Here is a 23461-nt window from a genome sequence, read left to right as displayed (position 1 = left end):
TCTTGTACATTTTCAGGGTCAGTATAATCTATGGCTGATCTTGGTGTCTCCTGTTTGCTATTCAGGATGAATGAATCATCATCTTCCTTTTCTTCCTCTGAAGAAGGACTCTCTAAATCCATCACACCTGTTTTCTCTTCACCTCCCGTGACAATAGAGAATATAGTATCCCCCAAGTTGTTAGTATAGTTTTATCACCCTTTTTGATGGCAGGAGGCAGAGTTATCTCAACCTTATCCTCTCCATTTGAATTCTGTTCTTTCTATGTTGAATATTTCTCAACTCCAGACTTCACTGGAGTTTTCATATCTTCTTCACTTGTAAAGATTAGTAATGGTAGCTCATCAAAGTTTTCTTCATTCTTATCTTCTTTTGCAAATGTGTAATACTCAGCATCCAATTCCTCATCAAAATTATCTTCTAAACAAGTAACAAGTCTGCTTGTCTCATCGTCAGATACAAGTGCATCAGCAGTTGAGCCAAATTTCGTTTTCAAGTCCAGAGTCATATCCTTTTGCAAAAGTTTATAAGCATCAATCTTTTCCTGTTCACTGGAAACCTGAAAGGTATTGCTGGTTTTGTTGTTTTCACTTTGTTTAAATTTAATTGACCTTGCAGCATTTCTTCAAGAAGTTCAAACAAAGACTGCTCTCCCTTAGCATCACCCATTTGACTGTTTGCATGTTTCTCCTCAGCTATAAACCATTCCTTGAGATCATTAGTGTTTTCTAGAAACACACTTGTTTTCCCCTGAGTCAGCTTCTTCTGGTTTAGGTTCAGGTTCATTTTCCTTAGATACTTCAGGAGTTTTTTCCACATGCACATGCAGAGAAGTTTTTTTTACAGCTTTCTCAGAAACTCCAGTTGCACAATTGTATAATTCCAAAACCACTAAAAGTTCTTCTACATTATAATTCTCATAATTGTCTCTTCCCCATCAAAACAAACAAAATCTGTCTCCTGTAAGGGAAAGAAAAACATTGATGTGTCACTAACCAAGTGGCACAAGAGCAAACTCTTACCATGCTACTGACAGACATAACTCCAAGTTCATTTTGGGTCTAGAGGGGCGCCTGTGTCAACCTCCAGTGATGACTACTCTCAGGCAGTGGGGGGACAGGAGGCTGGAGTCCACTTTCCCACCCAAGTAGTACTCTTGGCTTTGCTTCATTCTCTCTACCCCAGGTAAGTAATGATTCATGTGGCTGGTGCGTTTGCTCGGCCCCATCCCTGTGTTGTGTTTTGGACCTGCCAGAGGGAATTCACAGGTGACTTATAGGTTGAATCCTTAGCAGTAAGCAACAGGGAGTGTGCTGCCAAGTCACCATCTTTAGTTCTGAAGAGTTTGATTTACATGTTCCACAAATGTCACAAGTATCATAATAATCAAATGAAACAGACACTTGGGAAATATTAATAAAACAAATCTTTATTAACTATTAATACAGAGAACTTCAGCAAGAGGGGAGATAAAGTTTACTGATCTTTAGTTAAACATTTTTAGCATAACAGTATTATAAACACCTTGTTATGTATTTATCTGGTGCATACTAAAAAGAGAATAATGGAAATACATGTTCTTAAAGCATTTCCACAGGAAATGTTTTTATATTTATGACATTCTAAATTATTTATCAGAAATAAAGTACTCTCTTGGGCCAAGAGAGCCAAAAGGTGTAAATGGTGTGTGTCCTGGTCCAAATCCCCGAGGGTCAAAAGGCAGGTCCCATCTTCCAGGTGGAACGCCTGGTGCATATTCTCTTCAGTCTAGTGGTGGACGCATACGAGGACCTGGAAAACAAACATTCAGTCATGTAAAAATACCTAGTAATATATCTAAATTAAGATGATTCCAGGTACATTAACATATTCTCTAATTTCTCACAACCTTAGAACGTCAAGTGGTGGCATCCCGGTTTTATAGATGAGGCAAACTGAGACTCAGCATTTTTAAGTTACGTGCCTTTGGCCAGCCAGCCACCAAGGAGCATGGGCAGGATTTAAACATGGCTGTACCTAGCTCCACACCTGCATTCTTTCCACTATACAGTCTTGCCATCTTTTTCTCATAAGAGCTCAATTTGTACTTGGACATACCATAATACCATACCAAAAGTGACAGATTATGAAATAGGGCTTCCCTGCAACAAAGAAATTTTGATAAAGGAAACTCCATTGTGTACTACTGTAAAAATTCATGCAATAGCTCAGCATAGAACTAACAAACACCATCAAATTCAAGGTGCTTGCTCTGCTGGAGAAGACCTTCTAGCTTCAGCAATGAAAATCAGCAACATTCACTGGATAGCTATTACATCCTACCTTCTCTTTCAAAACTCCTCATCTATTCCCAAGTGAGGAGTGAGGCTTTAACCTTTCCTTCTTTTGTGTTCTGTGACCCATTTCTTATGCTTCTGTTATGGGTGATCACAAGCTTTATGTTGTAGAATCTATGTGTCTGTGACCTACAGGACATCTTGAGTTAAGGGATGTGTCTTAACCACCTTTCTATCCATTGCAGAGCCTGGTACATAGCCATGGGTGTTTAATATACAGCTTCAGAAATCAGATATCTGTCTATCAATAGCTCCTTTTCTTTTCTAGATGAGATAGTTACTGCCATCTTAGTACAGAGAGACTGTGGAGCACTCCATGTGTCCTAAGAACTTGAGCCAAAATTGAAATGTACTCAGTCAGCTTTATCCTTGTATTGCAAAGCCCTGCAATAGCAACTGTTTTAGCGAGGAACAGAGAGAAAAGAGGAATATGCTTTACAAGTCAGTTACTACTATTGAAATCATCATACCGAATGGTGGAGGAAATGGCCGAGGCCAGAAAGGCCCGCAGAGGAGAGGAGGTGGTCCATATCGAATGGGTGGTGGGATGGGGCCTCCAACGAGGGAGCTCATGGGGGGCACCCCCGGAAAACGAGGTGGGGGGCCTTTAGGAGCCATATTAACCTGCAGAATAGAAGCAATTCAAGTTTTGAAAATACTTCGGTAGGACAGACAAAAGCACCAACACCAGTAAAAGGTAAAACCCAAAGAAGCAGATGTCAGACACCTGTCCAAAGAACAGAATCAGTGCAACAAAATTCTATCCCTCCCCCGTTTGTTCTCACTGACAGCTTAGAGAGGTTATAGGGATGCCACAGGAGTGAACGGTCTCACTGTAAGCGTATTACTGTTTGTGTCTGCGAATGGAAGGGAAAAGCTGGAGGACTGTCAAAGATTATCAATGGAGATGACTCTTGATTAATGAAGAAGCCACACCACACACACTGTGATGTCCCTCTAAGGCAGTCACTCCCTCCATTCTCCACAATAGCTCTTTATTTTCATATTAAGAATGCAGAGAATAAAAAGGAATGAAAAATCCTTTCTCTACACATGTCCTAATAGCTACTAGTCAGAGTACCTTCAGAAGGGCTTTCGTATATCTTGAATTCTCAGAACTCTAAATCTCTAAGTATGAACATCTTATTTTCATTATGGGAGAATAGAGTTTTAGATAATTTGCTGAAGGTCCCCCAGCATGGAAGAGGCCAAGCTGGAATTCAATACCAGGTTTGCCTCCAAGCCCTTGCTCTTTCCACCTCTGCTTCTCATCTCTAACAAAGGGGTCTCTACTCTCTCTAAAGTCTTCCACCTCAAAGGGCTTTTGGGTCTAACCCAAGCTTCCCTTGGATAAAGAGATCTCTCAAGAGATATGTGTTCCTGGAGTCCTGCCCTGGAACTAAGAAGTATCTTCCAACAGAAACAATGTTATATATACAATTAGGCAGGCACAGCTCTAATATTTACCTTCATTCATTAGAAATACTATATATTATAAGATACTGACTAATCATTTCCTATGGTAAACTGGGTTGGAAACTCTAAATATTTAAACTTCTTTGATTTCAACATAGAGAAGCACTATGAGGTATGATCAGAAGACTTACCAGCTATAACAGCAACAGAAGTAACAAGAGAATACAGTTATGTGAACATAATTTAAAGCCATTGCTGGGAACGGAATCAACAGGTAATTACAGATTTTCACTACTATTTCACTTGCAGCAAACATTCTTCTGTTATCAATCTGTAATTTCAGATCATTCAAAGTAGGCTTTGCCAGGGCTGGCCCATGGTTCAATTGAGAGGGTGTGGTGCTGATAACACGAAGGCCGTGGGTTCGGATCCCTATGTAGGGATGGCCGGTTAGCTCACTTGGAGAGCGTGGTGCTGACAACACCAAGTAAAGGGTTAAGATCCCCTTACCAGTCATCTTTATCAGCACCGCACTCTCCTGAGTGAGCCACGGGCCAGCCCTCCTTACCAGTCATCTTTAAAAAAAAAAAACCAAAAAGCATAGTGGGCTTTGCCTAGCGTAGAAGTGGAGAAATTTTTAAATAGCAGTCTTCCAAATGAAAATATAAGAACTATGGGTTTTGCAACTTAAAATGAATTTACTTTGCCTAAGAACATTCAACACTGAATCACACAATATAGTTGAAATGATGAGTTTTCACATTTTTAAAGGTAATTACAATTATAGCAGATGCTCTGAACAGGTTGTCTAACCAAAACAGGCAAGTGGAGAAAAAAACAGCCAACCAACTAGTCAGATTTCAGCAACATTCCCAAATCAAGGACAAGAGTGAGATCAGTACTGCAGTGCAATTTAAAGCCAGGTATATTAGTACTCCTCATATCCTTTCCAGAAATACACCAAGAAAAAGCCCAGTCCAGTCCTCGACCTCTATGTACTTACTGCTCCTGGATGCTCAGCCAAAGAAGTAATGCTGGGAACTGAAGGGCCTTCAGGCTCTTGGGGAACAGTTTGCTTTTTAAAAAATAAACAGTAGAACACACAAAGAGCAGATGAGGCAAAGAGAGAGTGCTGTAGGAAAAGCTGAATGTTCCTGAAATACCTAATTGTAATTCACAACAGCTGTAGCATTTACCTTGCCCCCGTCCGTCACCTTAGAAGGGGAAGAGCTTCTTGAGTTGCTGTTTATCATGGCAGCTGGACCAGATCCTGGGTCTGTGAAAGGCCAGAGTATTTATTTAGACTGATTTTGACTTGTACATTGTGAAAAAGTCCTCCACTCACCTTCCACCATGACTTTAGACTTTTTGAACACACTTAGGTCTCTTACCAGAGGCAGAGGGTTTCCCAGACACCTCAGAAGACCATTAGAATGAGACAGAGGCCTGTCCACTGACCCTTGAGAAAGAGATAACTGAGCCCTTGAATGTATTTTTTCAGAAGAAATAAACCAATTGTGGACAGACCTGGGTTCAACTCTAGATAGAAAGTGGCATTAGAAACGGGTCTCCCAATACAATTAAGGGAAATCACTTGTAATTTATGCACGGGCTTAAAGAATTAAAATAAGAATGGTTGTGGATTGAAATAACAGCAATAAACCCTGCACATTAGTAGCACTGGTCCTGTACTTCATTTAAGCTTGATACAATTCTATAGGCTTCTTTGTTTCACTATATAATCGGACCTCAATATCTTACCTAGCATTATAGACATATTTAGGATTTTTAAAACAAACGTACAGTATTTCAGATTATAGTGATGATATATAGAAGTATATATCCTCCATAAACTATAAAGTTTTAAGGCTAGTTTTATAATATTCAGGAGAGGAACCTCAAATTTAAAGATGTAGGGTGTTACTTCCCAGTAAAAAGTTAAAAGAAACCAAAAACAAGAAAAGGACCTCCACAGAAATAATAAATAAATGCTTTCTGTTCTAAAGTAGATCTTGCAGTAGACTATCCACCAACACAAATGAAGAAATTTGCTTCTGTCTACTGGATCGACCCAAAATTCTAAAATGTTATTTGCATTAGAAATCTTGAATAAGAGGGAAAGAGCACTGTTGAAAAGTTTATTTCAAGGTCACATGTGAATGCTCACCAAATTCTCTTCTAGGCATATCTCTTCGGTTGAGCGTATCGGAGAGAGGCCTCCCGGGTGGCTGTGCTGCCAGTGGAGGGGAGCATTGTCCACCACTCACAGGGGATGGGCCAAACGAGCCATTGTGGCTCAGAGGACCTGAAGAAGACAGCGTCTTGTTACCACGTTAAGACCTTTTTTTTCTTTGGTAAGTTCTTGGAATTATTTCTAGGACATCATAATTATTACACACAAAAGAAAAAGTAATTTATATACACTTTACACCAAAAACCAGAATGCTGCTTTTTACGAAATGTTTCCCACCTCTCCGTGGAGGGTTTTGTGTGTTTGGTCTTCCTGGCATTGGTTTTACAGTCACAGGCTCTTCTTTCAGCAGTGCCACCTTCTGAGTTATTTCCAATAATCTTGAATATAGAGAAAGAATGGACTTAAATGTGAAATAGAAATCAATTCCTTATTAGAGACCACATAGTACAGCCTTTAAAAAACTAAACTGCATTAAAAATAGAGATATCAAAATCACTGACTTGTGTCTCAGGTCAGCGGCTTCCCTTTTCTCTTCAGCTATAGCCCTTTCTGCATCGCGAATTCTTATCTGTTAGAGAAAATATATTTAAATTCAGTTGTGGTAGATTACACACAAAGTAAAGGAAAGAAAGAAAAGCTTACCCAGTTAGCATGCACTTTTTTCTCCTGAGCAGCAATCTGAAAACATACATCAAAAAATATGTTTTGGAACTCATTATAATAGCCATTATAACAGTCTGTATTCAATACCAAAAAATTCTGCAACTGTAGGGCAGTATAATTATTACCTGATCTTTAAATGAGCACTCTGATTTCTGCAATTCTTCCTCCATTTCTTCAATTCTGCGCCTAAGAATTACACTTGTTTTTACCAGTTAAAGCACAACTGGATAAAAATTCAAACATCCTGGCCACATTCCCAATACTCTTAAGAACTGTACCCTAAAAGACTTCATCCATACATATAAAAACATATTTACATGGTTATATAAATAGAGTACAAGAATGTTGAAAGCTAATGCTACATAATTTCCTTATTATTTAATGGCTAGAAATTCTTAGTCGATGGAGATTATGAGTTGATAAATTATACTTTCCTTATATGTTCTTCAATATGTTCCCAGATAATTCTATTAATATCTTCTTTGATAAAGCTTTTTTACCCCCTTATCAGAAAACTTCCAAGAATTATGACTACTGCATCTATCAAATGGCACAGTAACTTTAATCGCTTTTGATACATCCTATAACAAATTGGTCTCTTATAGAATCACTGCAATATATACTCCCCTCTCCCCCAAACTGTTTGCATTAACCAAGTTCCCTTACATACAGTCTTGCCAGCACTGGGTATAAAATTTTGTTTTCCTCTTGTGAGAACTGAAGGTATTCATGCCCACTGGCATTTATGCTTCTGTACAATTATTCTCTTGTACACAATGTAAAGATGGTTATAAAAAAACTAACACTAGTTTCATTAGCCATTGACACCACCTTTAGAAGCTGAACTCACTTGTAAGTTTTTACTTCCTCTGCGGCCAAAACCACCTTCTCATCTGCAGTTGACAGCTGCTGCTCTCTTTCTTGCCGCTCATACTCTTCTTCACTCAATTTCCTAAGATAAAATGGGTTGTCAAGTGAAAGTGTTTCTCTTTCTTCCCAGCAGTCTAGCTGAAATCTCTATTCAAATGTCACTTCCCATCCTACTCCCAAAAATACACAGACATACAGAGTCTAAGAAGGAATTCAAACCTGCCATTTAGGGATAAAAATCAAACTATGGCCTGTTTGAGAATCACCTGCATATTCTAACTCATAATTCTCTGCTCACTAATGAACAAAACAGATGTAAAAACACAGTGGGCAATCTCTTGTGCTGGAGATGAAGAAAGCTCACGTTACTTCAGTGTGGAGACCCAGCCGAATCAACCGAGCATAGCTAAGCTTATTTGGGATAAGCAAGAGAGAATTACTTCTCTTATTTCTACCATGGAAAGACCACTAGTTACATTTCTTATTTTGTTATGGGTGAACTGTTTCTGAAACCAAGACATGATAAAGGTAGTCAGCGAAAAAGCCCTTGGAACATGTCATGTAACTATGCAATTAACGGGAGAACATTTTCACATGTCAGGTGTGGAACTCCTACTACCTACTTCGATGGAATCATGATTAAGGAAAGAGGCCAATCTGAGTATTGGCAATGTTTATTGAACAGAAAAAAAATCCAAACGGTCCCATAATCAGGGTGATATCTACTAGAAACTGGTTTCAACCTAATAACTTTGAAGTTCATGATGTCAATCGACTATAACATAGATTGTAAAGGGAGCAACATTTAATGGTTTAAAAATGCCATTTTCTAGTAACCCTTGTACTTCTTTACCCATAGTTCTGATTCATGATACTTAAATTGAAAGTTAACTTTCTATGAATCAGAAGCAAAATTAGAAGAGCTATAGTAAAAAAAAGTTTACTAACACCAAAGAATAAGGTTTACGTATTTTTTTATAACTGCTCATTCAGTACTTTAGCAAATATTTTACGTGTGGCTATAATACAGCAGTCACTTTGTAAGGTGCTAAGATAAAAGTATGGGTAAAGTACTATACCCACAGTAAAAAAAAGGAGCTCACAGTTTAACGTATAAAAGATATATATAAGAACTGAACAATCCCTCCCTAACTCTGGTTTAGTAAGAAATGTGAAAAAACTGAGACTTGAAGAAATACCCGTGAGAATTTTGCTTCCAATAGTGGATGAGTTAGTCTGAGAACAATGAGAAAATTAGACAAAAATAGAAAGACTGTGCTTGAAGGCATCAGAGAGCTGATAAGGCATGAAAGATACATGTGTATGGCCAAGATCCTGTAGGAAAAAGGATCTCACAATTACAAGTAAGACTGGCATTTTAAGCCACTCTTCCCCTAGGTTCATCCACACATTGAAGACAGTGCAGAGAGATAAGGAATCTGAACATAGCTTCCAACAGATCTCTGGTTCAAATAAAAAAGAGGTGGAGTTCTGGGCTGCTGGAGATGGGGGAACTCTATTAAAAGCCCTGGGCTTTGAGCTGAGAGTAAAAAGTGCTGGATACGTGGAATATTAAACTGTCAATACAATGTCCTTTGAAGAAACTATGACATTTTTGAATGACCTTAACTGCTGACTGGATTAGGTGATGAGGACTTGCTAGAAATAACCTCAAATATTTCCGGTGGGAAGATCACACCCTCCTAGGCCTCAAATTTCCTTTATCATTATCATAATTGACACTCAATCTAAACTGACCAGGCACTCCACAAGACAAGACAATGTGATCAAAATCTAAAATACAAGAGAAATGGACTCAACGGCTTCACATAATGGAATTATTTTTACCCAGATTTTTAAATTATTTTGCCTTACATATTCAAGGAAATGAAAATGAAGGTCAAGAATTTCAGCAGAGGATTAGAAATTATAAAATGAATAATAGTAATTGAAATTAAGAACTCAATGACTGACTTTAGCATCAGGTTTCATAACTGAAGTGAGATTTTCATACGTTGGAAGACAGGTAAAAAAAAACATCCAGAATGAAGCAAATTGAGAATGCAGGAGATAGAGGAAATTATTTTCAAAAAGCCTGACATGTTTAATTGGTATCTCAGGAGAAGACAAACTGAGGCAAAATTAATACGGAAAAAAAAATACCCCCAAATTCAAGAGGTGTTCATCACCCAAGCAGCAGGAATGCAAAAGAGAGACAGAGAAAGGGGAAAAACGAAAACCCCACTCTTGGGCACCTCCCCATAAAACTGCTGAAAACCAAAAAGAAATATGATTGAAGGTGCTAGGACAGGGGTGAAACATTTGAAAGAGGGGAAATAAGAATGATGACAGATTCCTCAGGGAAACTTTAAAACCAGAAAATAAGCAATTGGTTATCTTTAAAGTGCTGAAATTCAATAACTGCGAAAAATTCTACAGCCAGCAGAAAGATATTTTAAAAATGGAATCAAAATAAAGACATCTGATACAAAGGTAAACTCATCAAATCTGTTACTAAAGGATGTTCCAGTAGAATGAAAGTGATACCAAATGTAAGACCAAAGATGTAGGTGAATAAAGAACTACAGGGACAATAAATATGTGTGTAAATTGAATGAACACTGCAGGACAGCACTGTGAAAGACAAAAAAGTCTTGTGGAGTTTGAGGTATACAGGATACTAAAATACACTAGCACAGAAGCACCTAAGTCAGGATGGAAATAAAGCCCAGAAAGAGGTAAATCTATTAGCTTATGTCAGACTTTTTGATAAGTCTGTGATATAATTTTGTGGTCTTTTAAGCTATGGTCACGTGGCAATTAACAGGGATACATTCTGATAAATGCATTGCTAAGTGATTTCATCACTGTGTAAACACCAGACTGTGTACGTACACAAACCTAAATGCTATAGCCTACTACACATCTATAATCTGTGGGCCTACCATCATACATGTGGTGCATCATTGACCAAAATGTCATTAGAAGATGAGCAAGATGACCTGTAACTAACTACCAAGCTTAAACAAGGGAAGAGAATAATTTAAAATGTTCAAACAATTCAAGAGGAAGAAGAAAAGAAACACAGTACAAACCAACAAACGGAAAGCAAATACCAATATGTAGATTTAAACTCAAACACATATTTAACAGTTACTCATTTATAAGAATAAAATGAGTACTCACCCAGTGTCTATGGCTATTTATGCCACCACTCCCTCCAGAAAAGATTTTAAGGAGCAGAAACATTTGAGTAAGCAGGAGATTGGCAGGTGGAAATAGAGTTAGAATACAGTTTTGCTTCGGACAAAACCACACACATGACGACAAGGAGGCATGGAGTGGTATGAAGGGACTGTACTGTGTGTGGCTGTAGGTCAGGAAGCATCCGAAGGAGCTACAGGAAATGGACCTGGAGAGGCAGCTCGGGACCATGTAAGGGGAGCACCCTCTATACCTGCTGAGGAGTCCAACATGGATACTGAAGAGAATGGGGTATCCTTGACAGAGTTTAGGCACATAATGAAATGGACCCACTTGTATTTTAGGATATTCACTCTTGGAGCTTCAAGAAAATTAAACAGAGTGTGGAGGAAGTTGCATAAGAAAGGGAGACTGAAGACAGGTGATTAGTTAGGGGACTGGCAGAAAAGATGACATGTGCCTGAACTAACATAGTGGCTTTGAGAGAGGACAGTAGAATACAGACCAGACATGGTGACTGAAAGGAGGCTGGAGGAGCTGAATAAAATAGAGCCACAGTGCCCGAGTCCTGAAGAAAAACTGTCACTTACATGATTCACCCTACTATTAGGGCAGAGACATGCTTATTCTTAGAAAAGGTAATAAAAAGAGGAATGTTTCTCTCAAGTGGGCCCAGTTGTTAGATCTCGCCTGAACAAAATTCAGAAATCTAAATTGGTTACTTGATGAGCGCAGAATTAGAGAAAGTTAACGGTGTGCTTTCAGTGTTTAATGGAATCAGGCAGTACAAGCACTTTTTAAGAAGTTAGCTTTATTCAGCAATACAGGCCTTCTCCCAGACTGAGTAGAGTGTAAGAGTAAACACAAATAGCAATGCCACAGACAAGCTATTTTTAGGAATTCAAATATTTTTGTGGAGAAAAACCACAAAATTGACTACAAAAATACATCTTTCGAGAGATACTTAGCTCCAAATTTGAGATGTATATTTCAAAAGTTTAATAGCTAAATATACACACCAAACAGATATTTCTGTATTCAAAACTCCTAACATCCTTACCATAATTACATCATGATTAGTCTGAATATTTGATTTTATTAATTCCGTTACTTTCAGTAACTATATATTCCTTTGAAGTTCTTATTCTACAAAAAACATGTTGTACAAATCACCTGGAATTTGAAGAGACTATATCAAGAGCTAGTAAAAGAAATGTAAGACTAATCAGAATTATATAAATGACCACAAAGAAAGGCAAATGGAGGAAGTGGTGGACTACAGACAGGGTGTGCATCTGCAGAAAAGAAGCACGTGTGCAGCAGCAGCCGCTGCTACCAGTAAACCACTCCCCTCACATGAATTACAGGCAACAATTCCTGATGCCTGGTCAGAACAGAAAGAAAAATGCAAGTTCTGGGGAAAAAAATGCAAAGAAGGAAAGACAACACATACCAATCACAGGTGGAAAAAACCATAAATAATCTTTAAGATAAAATTATCTACATTAGTATACACATTTAGTCATGACAATTGTGTTAACAACTAACAATGAAAATCTTACTTATGCAGAGCCATCTCATTCTGCTGGTATAGTTCACTCAAAATCTCCACTTTCTGTCTCAGGGTATTACATTCATCCTCCAGTCCAGCTTTGGCAGACTGCAGTGAACTGCAGTCCTTTTCTAATTGCTTTATTCCATCTGTAAAGGATAAAACAGTTGAGCTCTATGTGTGTGCACAAGGACTTCAGAACGTGGTTGAGAAGGCGGTGCCGACAGGGGTGAGAAGGGCAAAGCAGAAAGCCATTCCTCGTCTTCCCAATGATATTTTGTATCTTTCCAATATGTGGTGCTTTCTTTTCAAGAAGCAACCTACCTTGCAGGTTCCATTTTGTGGACATGGAGGCTCTTAGCTTAAATTGTAAGAGTTTTAGATCTTCTTCAACTACTGATATTGTAGTTTGTGTCTAAAATGTGCACAAGAGAGAAGTATTCTTAAAAGTGAGTCATCGTTAGTATTCACAAGCACTTATGGGACTCTATAAAAAGTATTATACCTGAGAGACGCCCATCATCTGCTTAATTCGAGTTTTCATTTTCCCATTTTGATTACCTAAAAAACAGAAGGTTTTAATTGCTTTTTCTTCCCTTGCTTTTTTAACTAAAATTTTCTTGACTTCCTCAAAACTACAAAATTATCGTGTTCAAATACTAAAAGAAAAAAGCAAATTAACCAACAAAACTAATGAGACTAATTGACTTTTAAGAGAGACATATAATTAAAAAGTAAATTCCTAGTATGTACAATAAAAATGTTATCCATGCTGTTTTTGAGCAAGAAGAAATATCTGAGATGAAGCTCTGTCTTCTGTCTCAGATCTCTGCTTGGGTAAGTGTCTTATTTTAGAAAGAGTCACTCCTCTGTTCTCCCCCAGAATCTGTTATCAGGTGTGGTTTAAAACAACCACCAATGCAAGTAGTAGCCAACTTGGGAAACTGTGTTTAGAAACATTTTCTTCATCAGCAAACACTGCTACACTTTAGCCTCCACTGTCACAGCCTAAGTTAGTTTATAGCTCCAACCACCTTAGTACTCTTAAAACTGGTTGTAAGCCTTAAAACCGCACAGCTACACAGATGAGTATTAAAATCATATGCCATCTCTCTGAAGCTGAGAAACAAGTTTCTCCTATTGCATGTGTTCAATACTTAGAGGTATAAAACATGACCCGTACAGTTCTAATGCATATCAACTAGTTCTCAATGGGATGGAAAAAAAGTTCAGTGTTCTTTGCATTCCAATTGCTATATCACACCCAGCAAACCACCTCTGCCCACTGCAAATAGACCTATATAGAAATCTAATGATATCTTTCTATGACTGTAAAGCTTAAGAGGAAATTCTGCCAGCGGAGAAGCAGCATCAGTGTACTAAATTAAAGACAGGAAGGCAACAAGGGGTCCAACTTCCTGAGACTGATCTTACCTCCCACCTCTGCATTTGCTAATTCATCTGACTCCTTTCCTCCTTTATTTTGACTCTCAGATTCAGACTCATACTCTAACTGATTCAACTGTGTAATGCAATTAGTCAAAGCCTAGAAAAGAAGCAAAAGGGGATCCGTAAGAGCCTCTCAAATTTAATCCAGCAAATTTCATGAGAATTCATGAGAATTAAGCATGTATTCATGAGAATGAACTTACATTAATATTATCATCTTTGTGAGTAAGAGCTACTTGTAAATCTTTCTGAGACTTCTTAAAGGATTTGATTTGCTCACTGAGTTCATCATGTGATTTACTCCAGTCTCTGATTTCCTGCTGCAACTGAAAGGTCAAACATGTGAATTCCCACAGGTTAGGGCTTTTGCACTGAAGACATGAGAACTATGTGAATGAGACTGGGAAGTAAGAAACTAAGCCCCTCCCTGACCTGTCACTATAGGTTAAAACCCTTGCTAAAGGAAAGTGGAGAGTGGTCTTAACGTTCAGAGCTATAGCATGAACACTAGATCTGTCAAGGAAGTTGATCCAGTTCACTGCATCCTTCAGAAAATTGGGGCAATTCAAATAACTCACTTCCGGTAGGAATGGAAGAGCATGTCCTATCGTCTCCCAAGTCCAGACTCTTGATTATGTAACCTTCCCTTGGCCAATGAAGCAGTTAATTACTCGAAGAAGGGTTAAAAAATACCTACTTCTTTGGTCTAAAAAGCCAATCTATTTCACCTTTGAAGCTACTCAATTTAGTCGTTGGTTAATGTTTGATAAGACAAAGTCTAAACACTCTGATCATAAATTGTACAGAACAGGAGCTCTGGAACAGATAAGAATGTAGACATGCACTCAGTTCTGGAAGCAGAGTTTTAACTTTGCATATCCAGGTACAGAATTCTGCATGCTCATTTCATTACCTTAAAAACCAATCTGAGAAAAAATATTCATGAGGTAATGGTATTTGGTTGTCTAGAGTACATGACCTAAGATATCCATTATTTTTTTTTACCTGCTCTTTCTTCTTCTTAAGCCTAGCATTTTCTTCTTGAACCCGGTGGCATTCAGACTTCATCTTCTCTTCACTAAGCTTATCTTCTTTAAGAGCAATTTGAACCTAATGTGAAAACATTCCTATCAGTGAATTAATTCGAAAGGACAAGCACGTTACAATTTCCCAACCAGAAATAACGTAGTTTTCATTTTCTGCATATTTCAGCCCACATCACAGTTTTGCTCCTCAACAAAACTAAAACATAGTATAACTATTCCGTAGGAATTGTAGTCAGCTTTACCTCTGCAAATTCTGAAGCGTTCATGGAGATAAGATTGTTTAACTTCTCTATAGATTTCCTGTTTTCTAATATCTGCCATGTGGAAACAGAATACAAAACATATATTAGAATTTTGGTAGAAACATCAGAATATGTGCCAAAAAGAAGAAACAATAACAAAACTTATCCCTCTGCCATCCTGTATGTTTCAGGTAAAAGCATGTGAACCAATTTTGGCATAGAGGAAAAATCAAGAACTTAAAGCGGAACCATAATTGAGTGCACAAACATTTCATGACATCCACAACCTTCCTGGTTATGAGATAATGTACTAGATGACCAGACAGAAAGGTGAAAGCAAAGAAAATGAACAAACTTTCAAGTAAACCAATTGAAATCAGTCATTTTTTTCTAATGGCAGAGAAAACAAACAAACAAAGAAACAAACCCAAGAACACTTTAAAAATTCTCTTGCCTGAATTAAAAATGGCAGGATTTGAGGGAGATAAGATAAATGTCACATACAGAAGAAATTCCAAACAATTTATGAAGATACTGGCTCTTCAAGGAGGTGGGCCATAACTCTCCCCTCTTGGACTGTGGGTAACTTCCTTCCAAAGAGTCCAGTATATGAAAGGTGGAAAAAGAGTAATTTCATAACAGAAAAACTTGGCACGACTACCTTTGCTAGGTGGTCAAGCTCAACTGGGTGTATGACATACAGGAAGGCTCTCTATTGTCTTTGCAACTTTCATGTAATTCTAAAACTAAAGTAAAAAGTTTACTGAAAAAGCACTTACAGAACCAAATGTAAGGACTGTTACAGTTATCAGAGTTACAGTTTCTTGGTTGCTCTACATGCTTCAGAGGACAGAACCAAGTAATATGAAAATTACACAGAGCTGAGGACAAAAATACTTCCACAAACCACTTTAAATTATATTAGTCCTTAAAATTCCTCAAAAATGGACAGAAGTAGGTTCAACTTCTCTGACTCCCACTCTTACTTTAGATAACAGCATGGAAAATATCGTGTTCAGCTCATGCAGTATACAAAATATTTAAAAGTGTTACACTACAGTGACACTTAGCAGCAAAACTCTTACCAAGTCCTGATTCCTGACAGTATGTTGTCTCTCATGTTCTAACATAACACGAAGACTTTTAGCTGTGTCATCCAGAATTTTACTAGTTTTTTCAAGTGTCTTGATTTTATCCTACAAAAAAAGTTATTAAGGTTGGTAATAATTACTCATTACTTTTACTTCTGTTTTCAGAATGTAATCCCAAGAAGGTAATTTTACCTTATATTTAATCGCTTCATCACGAAGAATCATATTTTGTTTCTTGGTTTCTTGAATATATTTCTTTGATTCCTTGATCTATATAAAATAAAGCATTCAGAATAAAAAATATAAGTTATAGTTCTACCAAAACTTATTTCCAAATAAGTGACCCCTTCCAGAACAAAGCAGTGCTTTACACATATGATGACTGCTTAAGATCTGAATGGTTGGTAGCAAATAATAAGAAAATATGATTTAACAATAGTATAATAACTAAATTTATAGTAACTGTAAAACAGGCAGAAATAATTCAAGCGGGAACAATGGGGAACAAAACTAAAAAAATCATTATACCTTCTGTTCATAGTCTGACAACTTTTGAACAAGTTCTCTATTTTCTCTTGTGATGTTTTTCACCTTGTCAGAAATCTGCTGTTCAGTGACTAAAAAGGGGGCAAAAATCAATACGTCACTAAATAAAATTGTTACCCAATATATTAGCGGCAAAGACATGTTATTTGGCACTATGAGGAAAAATTACTTCTTTTCAAAAGTTTTATGACTTTTTAAAGAGCAATCTGTACTTTACAGCAATAAGGATATAAAAATATTATTAAAATTTAAGAAAAGTATTCTTATAATAGAATGGTTATTTAAATGAGATTCTAGTTTAAATATATTTCAAAAATGGGAAATATAGTAAAACGTTATAGCTTGATGTTCCTTTCTGCATGAAGTACATTTCTTCTCAGAAAATGGGATCCCTTCAAATACATGTTATTTACAAAAAGAAACAGAATGAAAATGCAAATATATTGATTGATATTTCTATTCCTCAAATTATCTAGTTTAATAAATGTTTCATGTATTGTTTAAATCATTAGCACAGGAACGTTGTTCACCTGTAAAAAATCTGCATTGCATCAACATTTAAAGTCAGGCTGCCCCAAATTAAACTACTCATCTTCTCTCTAGTCCCACAATTAACTCATCCTCATCTCCTATCCATTGGTATCATCACCATCTACTCCATCATCCAACCTAGCGACCCAGGAAAACTAAAACTTTCGGGAGCTAATAAGTCAATCAGACATAAGAAGTCATTATATCTACTTCTAGCTTGTATAAAACTCATGACAAACACCAATACAGAGGAAACACTACCAAAGATAAAATAAGTCTAAAATTTTACCTTGATAAACTCTACTCTTTACCTGGAAGAGAGAGAAATAAAATCAAATTTGATGTTAAACATTTTATTAATAAAAATATATAGTTCGTAATATAATGGTGAAAAATCATAACCAAGTGAGAGTTTAATAATGGTTTGACTCAGCCTAATGAATTCATAGGATTAAAAAAAAGAAAAGGTTAGAAAGAATTTCAAATATAATTGGTGGCGATACTTCATAAATAGTCTCGAGAAAAAAAGCACTAAGGTAAATATACCTTGCAGCTAAAGATATGTTTATATATCTATTACATGAGCACCAATTTTACAAAATGAACACAATTTTAGAACAGAAAAGACTAATATTTCATAATATCCTAATGCTTATTTACCTAAAATCATTTATTTAATAACCCAAAATAGTCAAGATGAGGTCTAGAAACAATGATTGTTCAAAAAGAGTCTGAGGAAACAAAATTAAAGGTATAATCTTTGTACTAAGATATGCCTCTTTCATTCAACAGAAAACATCTTTGAAATCTTATTCAAAGTTGGCTGTTGGCTGAATTTAGAAATACTTCTGGGCGTGTGGTCCCTTTCAGTCAGGTTTGGGTCTTTAAAAATATGATCTAAAAATATTACCGGACCTTGAAAAAGAGCTCTGGTTATCCTGGCTAAAAGAGCAGAGGAAATGGAGACAGTCATCCCTGTAGATGTCATGAGATGAGTTGGGATTAAGGTCACCATTGCACATCTGGCTGGAAAAGACCCCGTACAGTGTAGCCATGATGTTGTCATTTGTCCTGATGCCAGTCTTGAAGGTGCCAAAAAAACAAGGACCATATAATGTGGTGGTTCTCCAGGAGGTAATCTGGGTGCACAGAATTTATCTGACTCTGCTGCTGGGAAAGAGACACTGAAGGAACAAGAAAAGAGGAAGGGCCTCATAGCTGCCATCTGTGCAGATCCTATTGCTCTGTTGGCCCATGAAGTAGGTTTTCAAAGCAAAGTTACAACATAGCCACTTGCTAATAACAAAATGATAAATGGAAGTCATTACAGCCATTCAGACTCGTGTGGAAAAGGACAGCCTGATTCTTACAAGCCGAGGTCCTGGGACCGGCTTTGAGTTTATTCCTGCTATTGTCAAGGTGCTGAGCAGCAAGGAGGTGGCTGATCAAGTGAAGGCTCCACTTGTTCTTAAAGATTAGAGCAAAAGAAGTTGATGGTGAGTTAGAGAAATAGGCCTTATAATCCATTCTCTCTGTGTTCACTTCAAACAATAAATGACTGGTTAATGTGCTGAGAAGCTGTCATAACTGCTTTTGTGAAGTGTAGTTGTGAAGTAACAACTCCACAGAGATTTCTCAGCCTACAAATTGTCTGTACATTTCTGAACATTGTCTGCCAAATAAACAGGGCATTTAGACACACACAAAAAAATCTCATGAGTTAGATCGTTTAATTTTCCCAGGCCACTATAAACAGTGATCATACATCTGAAAGGGAAGGGAAGACTGCTAGAGCAAAATGCAGAAGAGACAGAGAAATAACAGCTAACATCTTTCAAAACGGGCCAAAACTAAATCACCCCCTGAAGACAGCTCTAAATTTACAGGATAATAAAATCTAAGCAGTAACTAATTTAAAAAAATTACTACTATATTTCTTTAGAACTCCAAATACGTTTCTCCTTTCAAATGTTATAAATGGTGATGGGATTTTCAGACCAGTCCACAAAATCATCCATGGTATCTCATTATTAGTACAGTATCTAAACACCACTTACAAGAATGCTGTTCCAGGAAAATGCATTCAGAAAATTCCAACGTGGAAAGAAATGACTATTTCTCTACTGTCACAGCCTAGCTAATGAGAGAGTAAGCTTCCTTTGCTCCCTTTCAGCGAAACTAAAAGTTACGTAGGGCCCAGGTTTCCAAAAGGCAAATGCCAAGGCTGAGAAGCAACAGGACAAAGAGACTACATAACCTTGTGCAAATCAAAACAGGTGTTAAAGTTTTTATAAATGGGAGAGAGAAGAGTAGGAAATATAAAATGTTTTCACCTTTTCCCCTTCTGTTCACACTTTTATTCTCCCCTTTTCCTTTTATCTAAGGAAAAACCTCATGAGGCTAGAGAATCCAGGCAAAAGAAATCCTTCTTTTAGGAGTGATTTTACAATCAATTGGGCAAGGGGAGGAAACTTATTAACAATAATATGTTGAATGTAATATAGTTAAGAAATTAATAAAACAATACAGTACTCAGTTTGAGAAAGAATTGCATTCAATGCTTTTGGCCACTTTAACTGTTAAGTTTCAAATGAAAGCTTTTCATTTGCACAGTTCATTTACACAGAATAATTTCCCCCAATTATGTGAAACAAGTGTGAAGCAGAATGACATACAGTATGAGAAAAAGTATGTAGGAGTATACACACATATACATACATATATATGTCTGAAAGTCAAATCCTGTACAGAAAAAAAGGATACAAAAGTTTAATAGTGTCTGAATATTATGTAACTTGTATTTCCAAATAAGATATTTTCTGAGCACATGATCAAATCAGAAAATCTGGCAAACACTTCTATATGTAAGGGGAAAAAACTGAAAATTTACTTCATCTCATAGATATAAGAATTTTTATCGTTCTATTGTATTTCCTTGCATTATTTTTTCTGGGTGGGTGCGAGTGTCCATATGTGTTTTATATAATGCACAGTTTACCTGTACTTTGACGTCTTGGTTTCTGCTTTTTTCCACTTCATGTTAAATTGTGAGCACTTTCGTCTCCTCAATGTCTTTGAAATATGTAAAGCCACCTTATATCCCATTATATGGATATACAATAATTTAACAATTCCCCTACCACAGGGATCATTTAGGTTGTGACAAGTTTTCACTCTAATAAGTTCTTTTCCACTGAATGCCCTTGTATTTGATCTTTAATGCATGATTGGTAATTTCTTTAGGACAGATAATTAGACATGATATTATATTATATAAAAGGTTGTGACCATTTGTAAGGCTTCTTATACATATCACTAAATGACTTTTCAGAGTGGCTGTATGAATTCCCAATTCTACTAACAGTGCATATGTGCACCCTCCTCATTCTTAATCTTTAGGTTTTGATATAAGGGATTCATAAATTGAACTTTGCCACTTGAATTTATACACGTTATTTTGTGCGCGTAAGTCTAAAACAGAAAGATTACACTATTGTAGACGGTTAGCTTGAACTATAATCATTAATTACCATTTATGTTACTGAAAAAGAAGCAAATAAAAGGGCCAGTGATTATAAAACATCCCTTGCATTTATGAGTTAAAGTATAAATTAATTTACTCACAACAAGGACAGTTCTCCAGAAGAATACACCAAATGAAACAATTCCCAGGAAGGCTGTTATAAGTACAGGTTCCCATGGCAGTCCATAGAAATCTGGCCCAGGCTGAACGTCATCAGGCAATGTAGCAACAAACTGAAATAGACATATTAGAAATAATGGGAAGCCTTAAAGAAATTTGCAATAATGCAGTCAGAAAGAGTCAGCCATAGAAATTCTATGCCAAACTCCACCAGATAACTACCCCCCAAAAAGCTTCAATGGCTCTTACTGCTTCAAAAAAGACATGATGTTGGCCATCTCATTTCAATTTTGACTAGTAGTGTTTTTAAGTATTACAAGTCTAAATGTCTTTAAGTTGATCATATATTTCCAGTTAGCAGAGACCCTGCCACCTCATTTTGTCCAACACATGGCTAGAGTCCCTCTGGATCACACATTTTCTCTTGGTTAAGTGGTTTATGTTACTTAAAAAAACAAAAAGAAAAACAAAAAAAAAACCCCACATAAGAGAAAAAATTTAAATCCAGTAAAAGTAATCAACTTTCATGGCTGCAAATAAAACCAATATGATGGTAATGGATGTGTTATTCCTCTCAAAATTTAAACTTTAATTTTATTCTACTCTTACATAAAGGACACATGCTAAGTCAGATAGCTCCTGGTAACTGGTCTAAATCAATCCTGAATTTAACTGTCTTCTATACAACTCGGCACCTTAATTTCAAATGTTTCCTGGGAGATAGTCCATCAAACACCTACCTGCTCCACACTGTTTTTGCTGCCCTCTACAAGTACCCAAGTTAACTACCATACTGACTCCATCCCCCAACAGTGCCAGTGGTTACTGGGAAAAGACCCACTGGCTCTCAGTGTTTGGATAGTGGCTTTAAACACAACACAGTGTCTGTCACTTCTATCTGTTCAGTAAGAAATGAGCAAGTGATGAAACTTGAAATACACTCCCACTAGCCTCCCTAAACAGCACAGCAATGTACTGCCTGCCTCAGGCCTGACACGATCCATTTCCTTGGCCAGGTCGATCAGGGCACCCTCTCTGCTCAGAACTCGTCCACCCGCCTGCCAGAACTGGGGTCCCTCTGTGGGAACGGGGATGGTCACCTCCAGCAGCTTGGCTGTGAGGGTTGTATACAGCACTGACAGGGGTCCCCAAAGTGTCCTGTCCAACGTGGCTGCAGGAGGCACAATGGCAGGGACTGCCTCCATCACGTATGAACAGGCAGCGGGTGAGACGCTTCCCTGTGGAACAGCACATGACTCGTCTCCTCTAATGAAGACCGGCTCACAGAGGAGACTGAACTCAGTCTGCCCCGCGGCCAGCTCTTTGGCCACAGAACACTGAGAACCCTGTTACCATGGTGACGATAGTGAACACTGTGAACACCGCGAGGGCGGGGCCTCTGTGGAAGGAACCAACCATGGAGCAGCGCGGGGGTGAGCGCGGCAGCCGAGCAGAAGCATCCAAGTGGGGGAGGCGACTAATGGGGTCTCCTGCCATAGCAGCTGCGAGGATGGGCGACACAAGGGGCCAGAGTTAGGCAGCAAGTGGGCTACCTGGAGAGGACCATGTGCCAGGGCCAGGGTACAGGAGGAAGGCAGGCCTCTAAAGCTGCCCAGAACTGGCCCCTATGTCACAAAGTGCCGAGACCCCCGGCTGCCCTCCCGTCCGTACAGAAAAGGAGCCGCCGCGCGCCCTCCATCCTCTGCTGACTCTGTCTGCCCAAGCTCCAGCTGCTCACGCGGCCTCCCATTCTGGTGACACCCCTTTAAAAAGCCTATCCTGCCACAGTCATGCCATCATCACCACTATGTTAGTGGGTCCAGTCCTGGGTGCCACATTTTAAGGTTACTGACTCATGGAAAAGGACAGGGAGAATGAGTGGCCTGGAAATCACTCCAAAAGTTGATGATACTGGGCATATTTACACTGCAGAAAGAAAAACAAGTATTTGTAGATCTTTAAAGAGATGTCTTCGAGGTGAATATAAAGTTAATTCAGAAGAATGAGCATGAAGCAGGGAAATCCTAAGGAGAAGAGCAGTGAAGGGCGCAGTGAGAGGGCAGAGCAAGTCCTGTCATTATTCAGTAGGGTACCAGCCCAAGGACACAGACCAACCACGGGATGGGACAGAAATCCAGAAACAGACCCCGCTGCAGTGGACATCTGTGATACAGTAAAAATCAGCTGAAGAAAAATAGGCTTTTTTCTTTTGACTGGTAAGAGGATTGTGACCCTTCGCACGGTGTTGTCTGCACCACGCTCAGCCAGCGAGTGCACCAGCCATCCCGGTATAAGATCTCAACCCATAGCCTCAGTGCTACCAGCGCCGCACTCTCCCAAGTGAGCCAGGGGGCTACCCAAAAAACAGACATTTTAATATGTGGTATTGGCATATCTAGATAACCATATGGAAGTGATAAAATTGTTTTCTTCACTTGTAGAGTCAGAAACTCAACAGCAGGATGGGAGGGTCAGCAGGCATTTGTTATGTAAAAATATTGAGGAAACTGTTGTAGGAAAACACAGTATTTGCTAAGAACAAGCTTTTGTTGGTGGATCAACTTAACCTTTTGCAAATTGCATTATGGAATGTCACTTTGTTTTTTCACCTATGTTACCAGCTTCTATTGTTAAACTATACTTAACCATTACTCCACCTATGTTCCTTTTCTGTAACT

General features: G+C 38.0%; 2 pseudogenes; one reads left to right on the top strand and one right to left on the bottom strand.

Moving 5' to 3' along the window:
• Positions 1-1627: 1627 nt before the first annotated feature.
• Positions 1628-21988, bottom strand: LOC134390188 (transport and Golgi organization protein 1 homolog; annotated as a pseudogene).
• LOC134390873 (Parkinson disease protein 7 homolog) lies at positions 17837-18619 on the top strand (annotated as a pseudogene).
• Positions 21989-23461: the final 1473 nt, after the last annotated feature.

This window comes from Cynocephalus volans, chromosome 11 (assembly GCF_027409185.1).
Source record: "Cynocephalus volans isolate mCynVol1 chromosome 11, mCynVol1.pri, whole genome shotgun sequence".
Classification (NCBI taxonomy): domain Eukaryota; kingdom Metazoa; phylum Chordata; class Mammalia; order Dermoptera; family Cynocephalidae; genus Cynocephalus; species Cynocephalus volans.
This window is presented reverse-complemented; position numbering and strand designations above follow the sequence as displayed.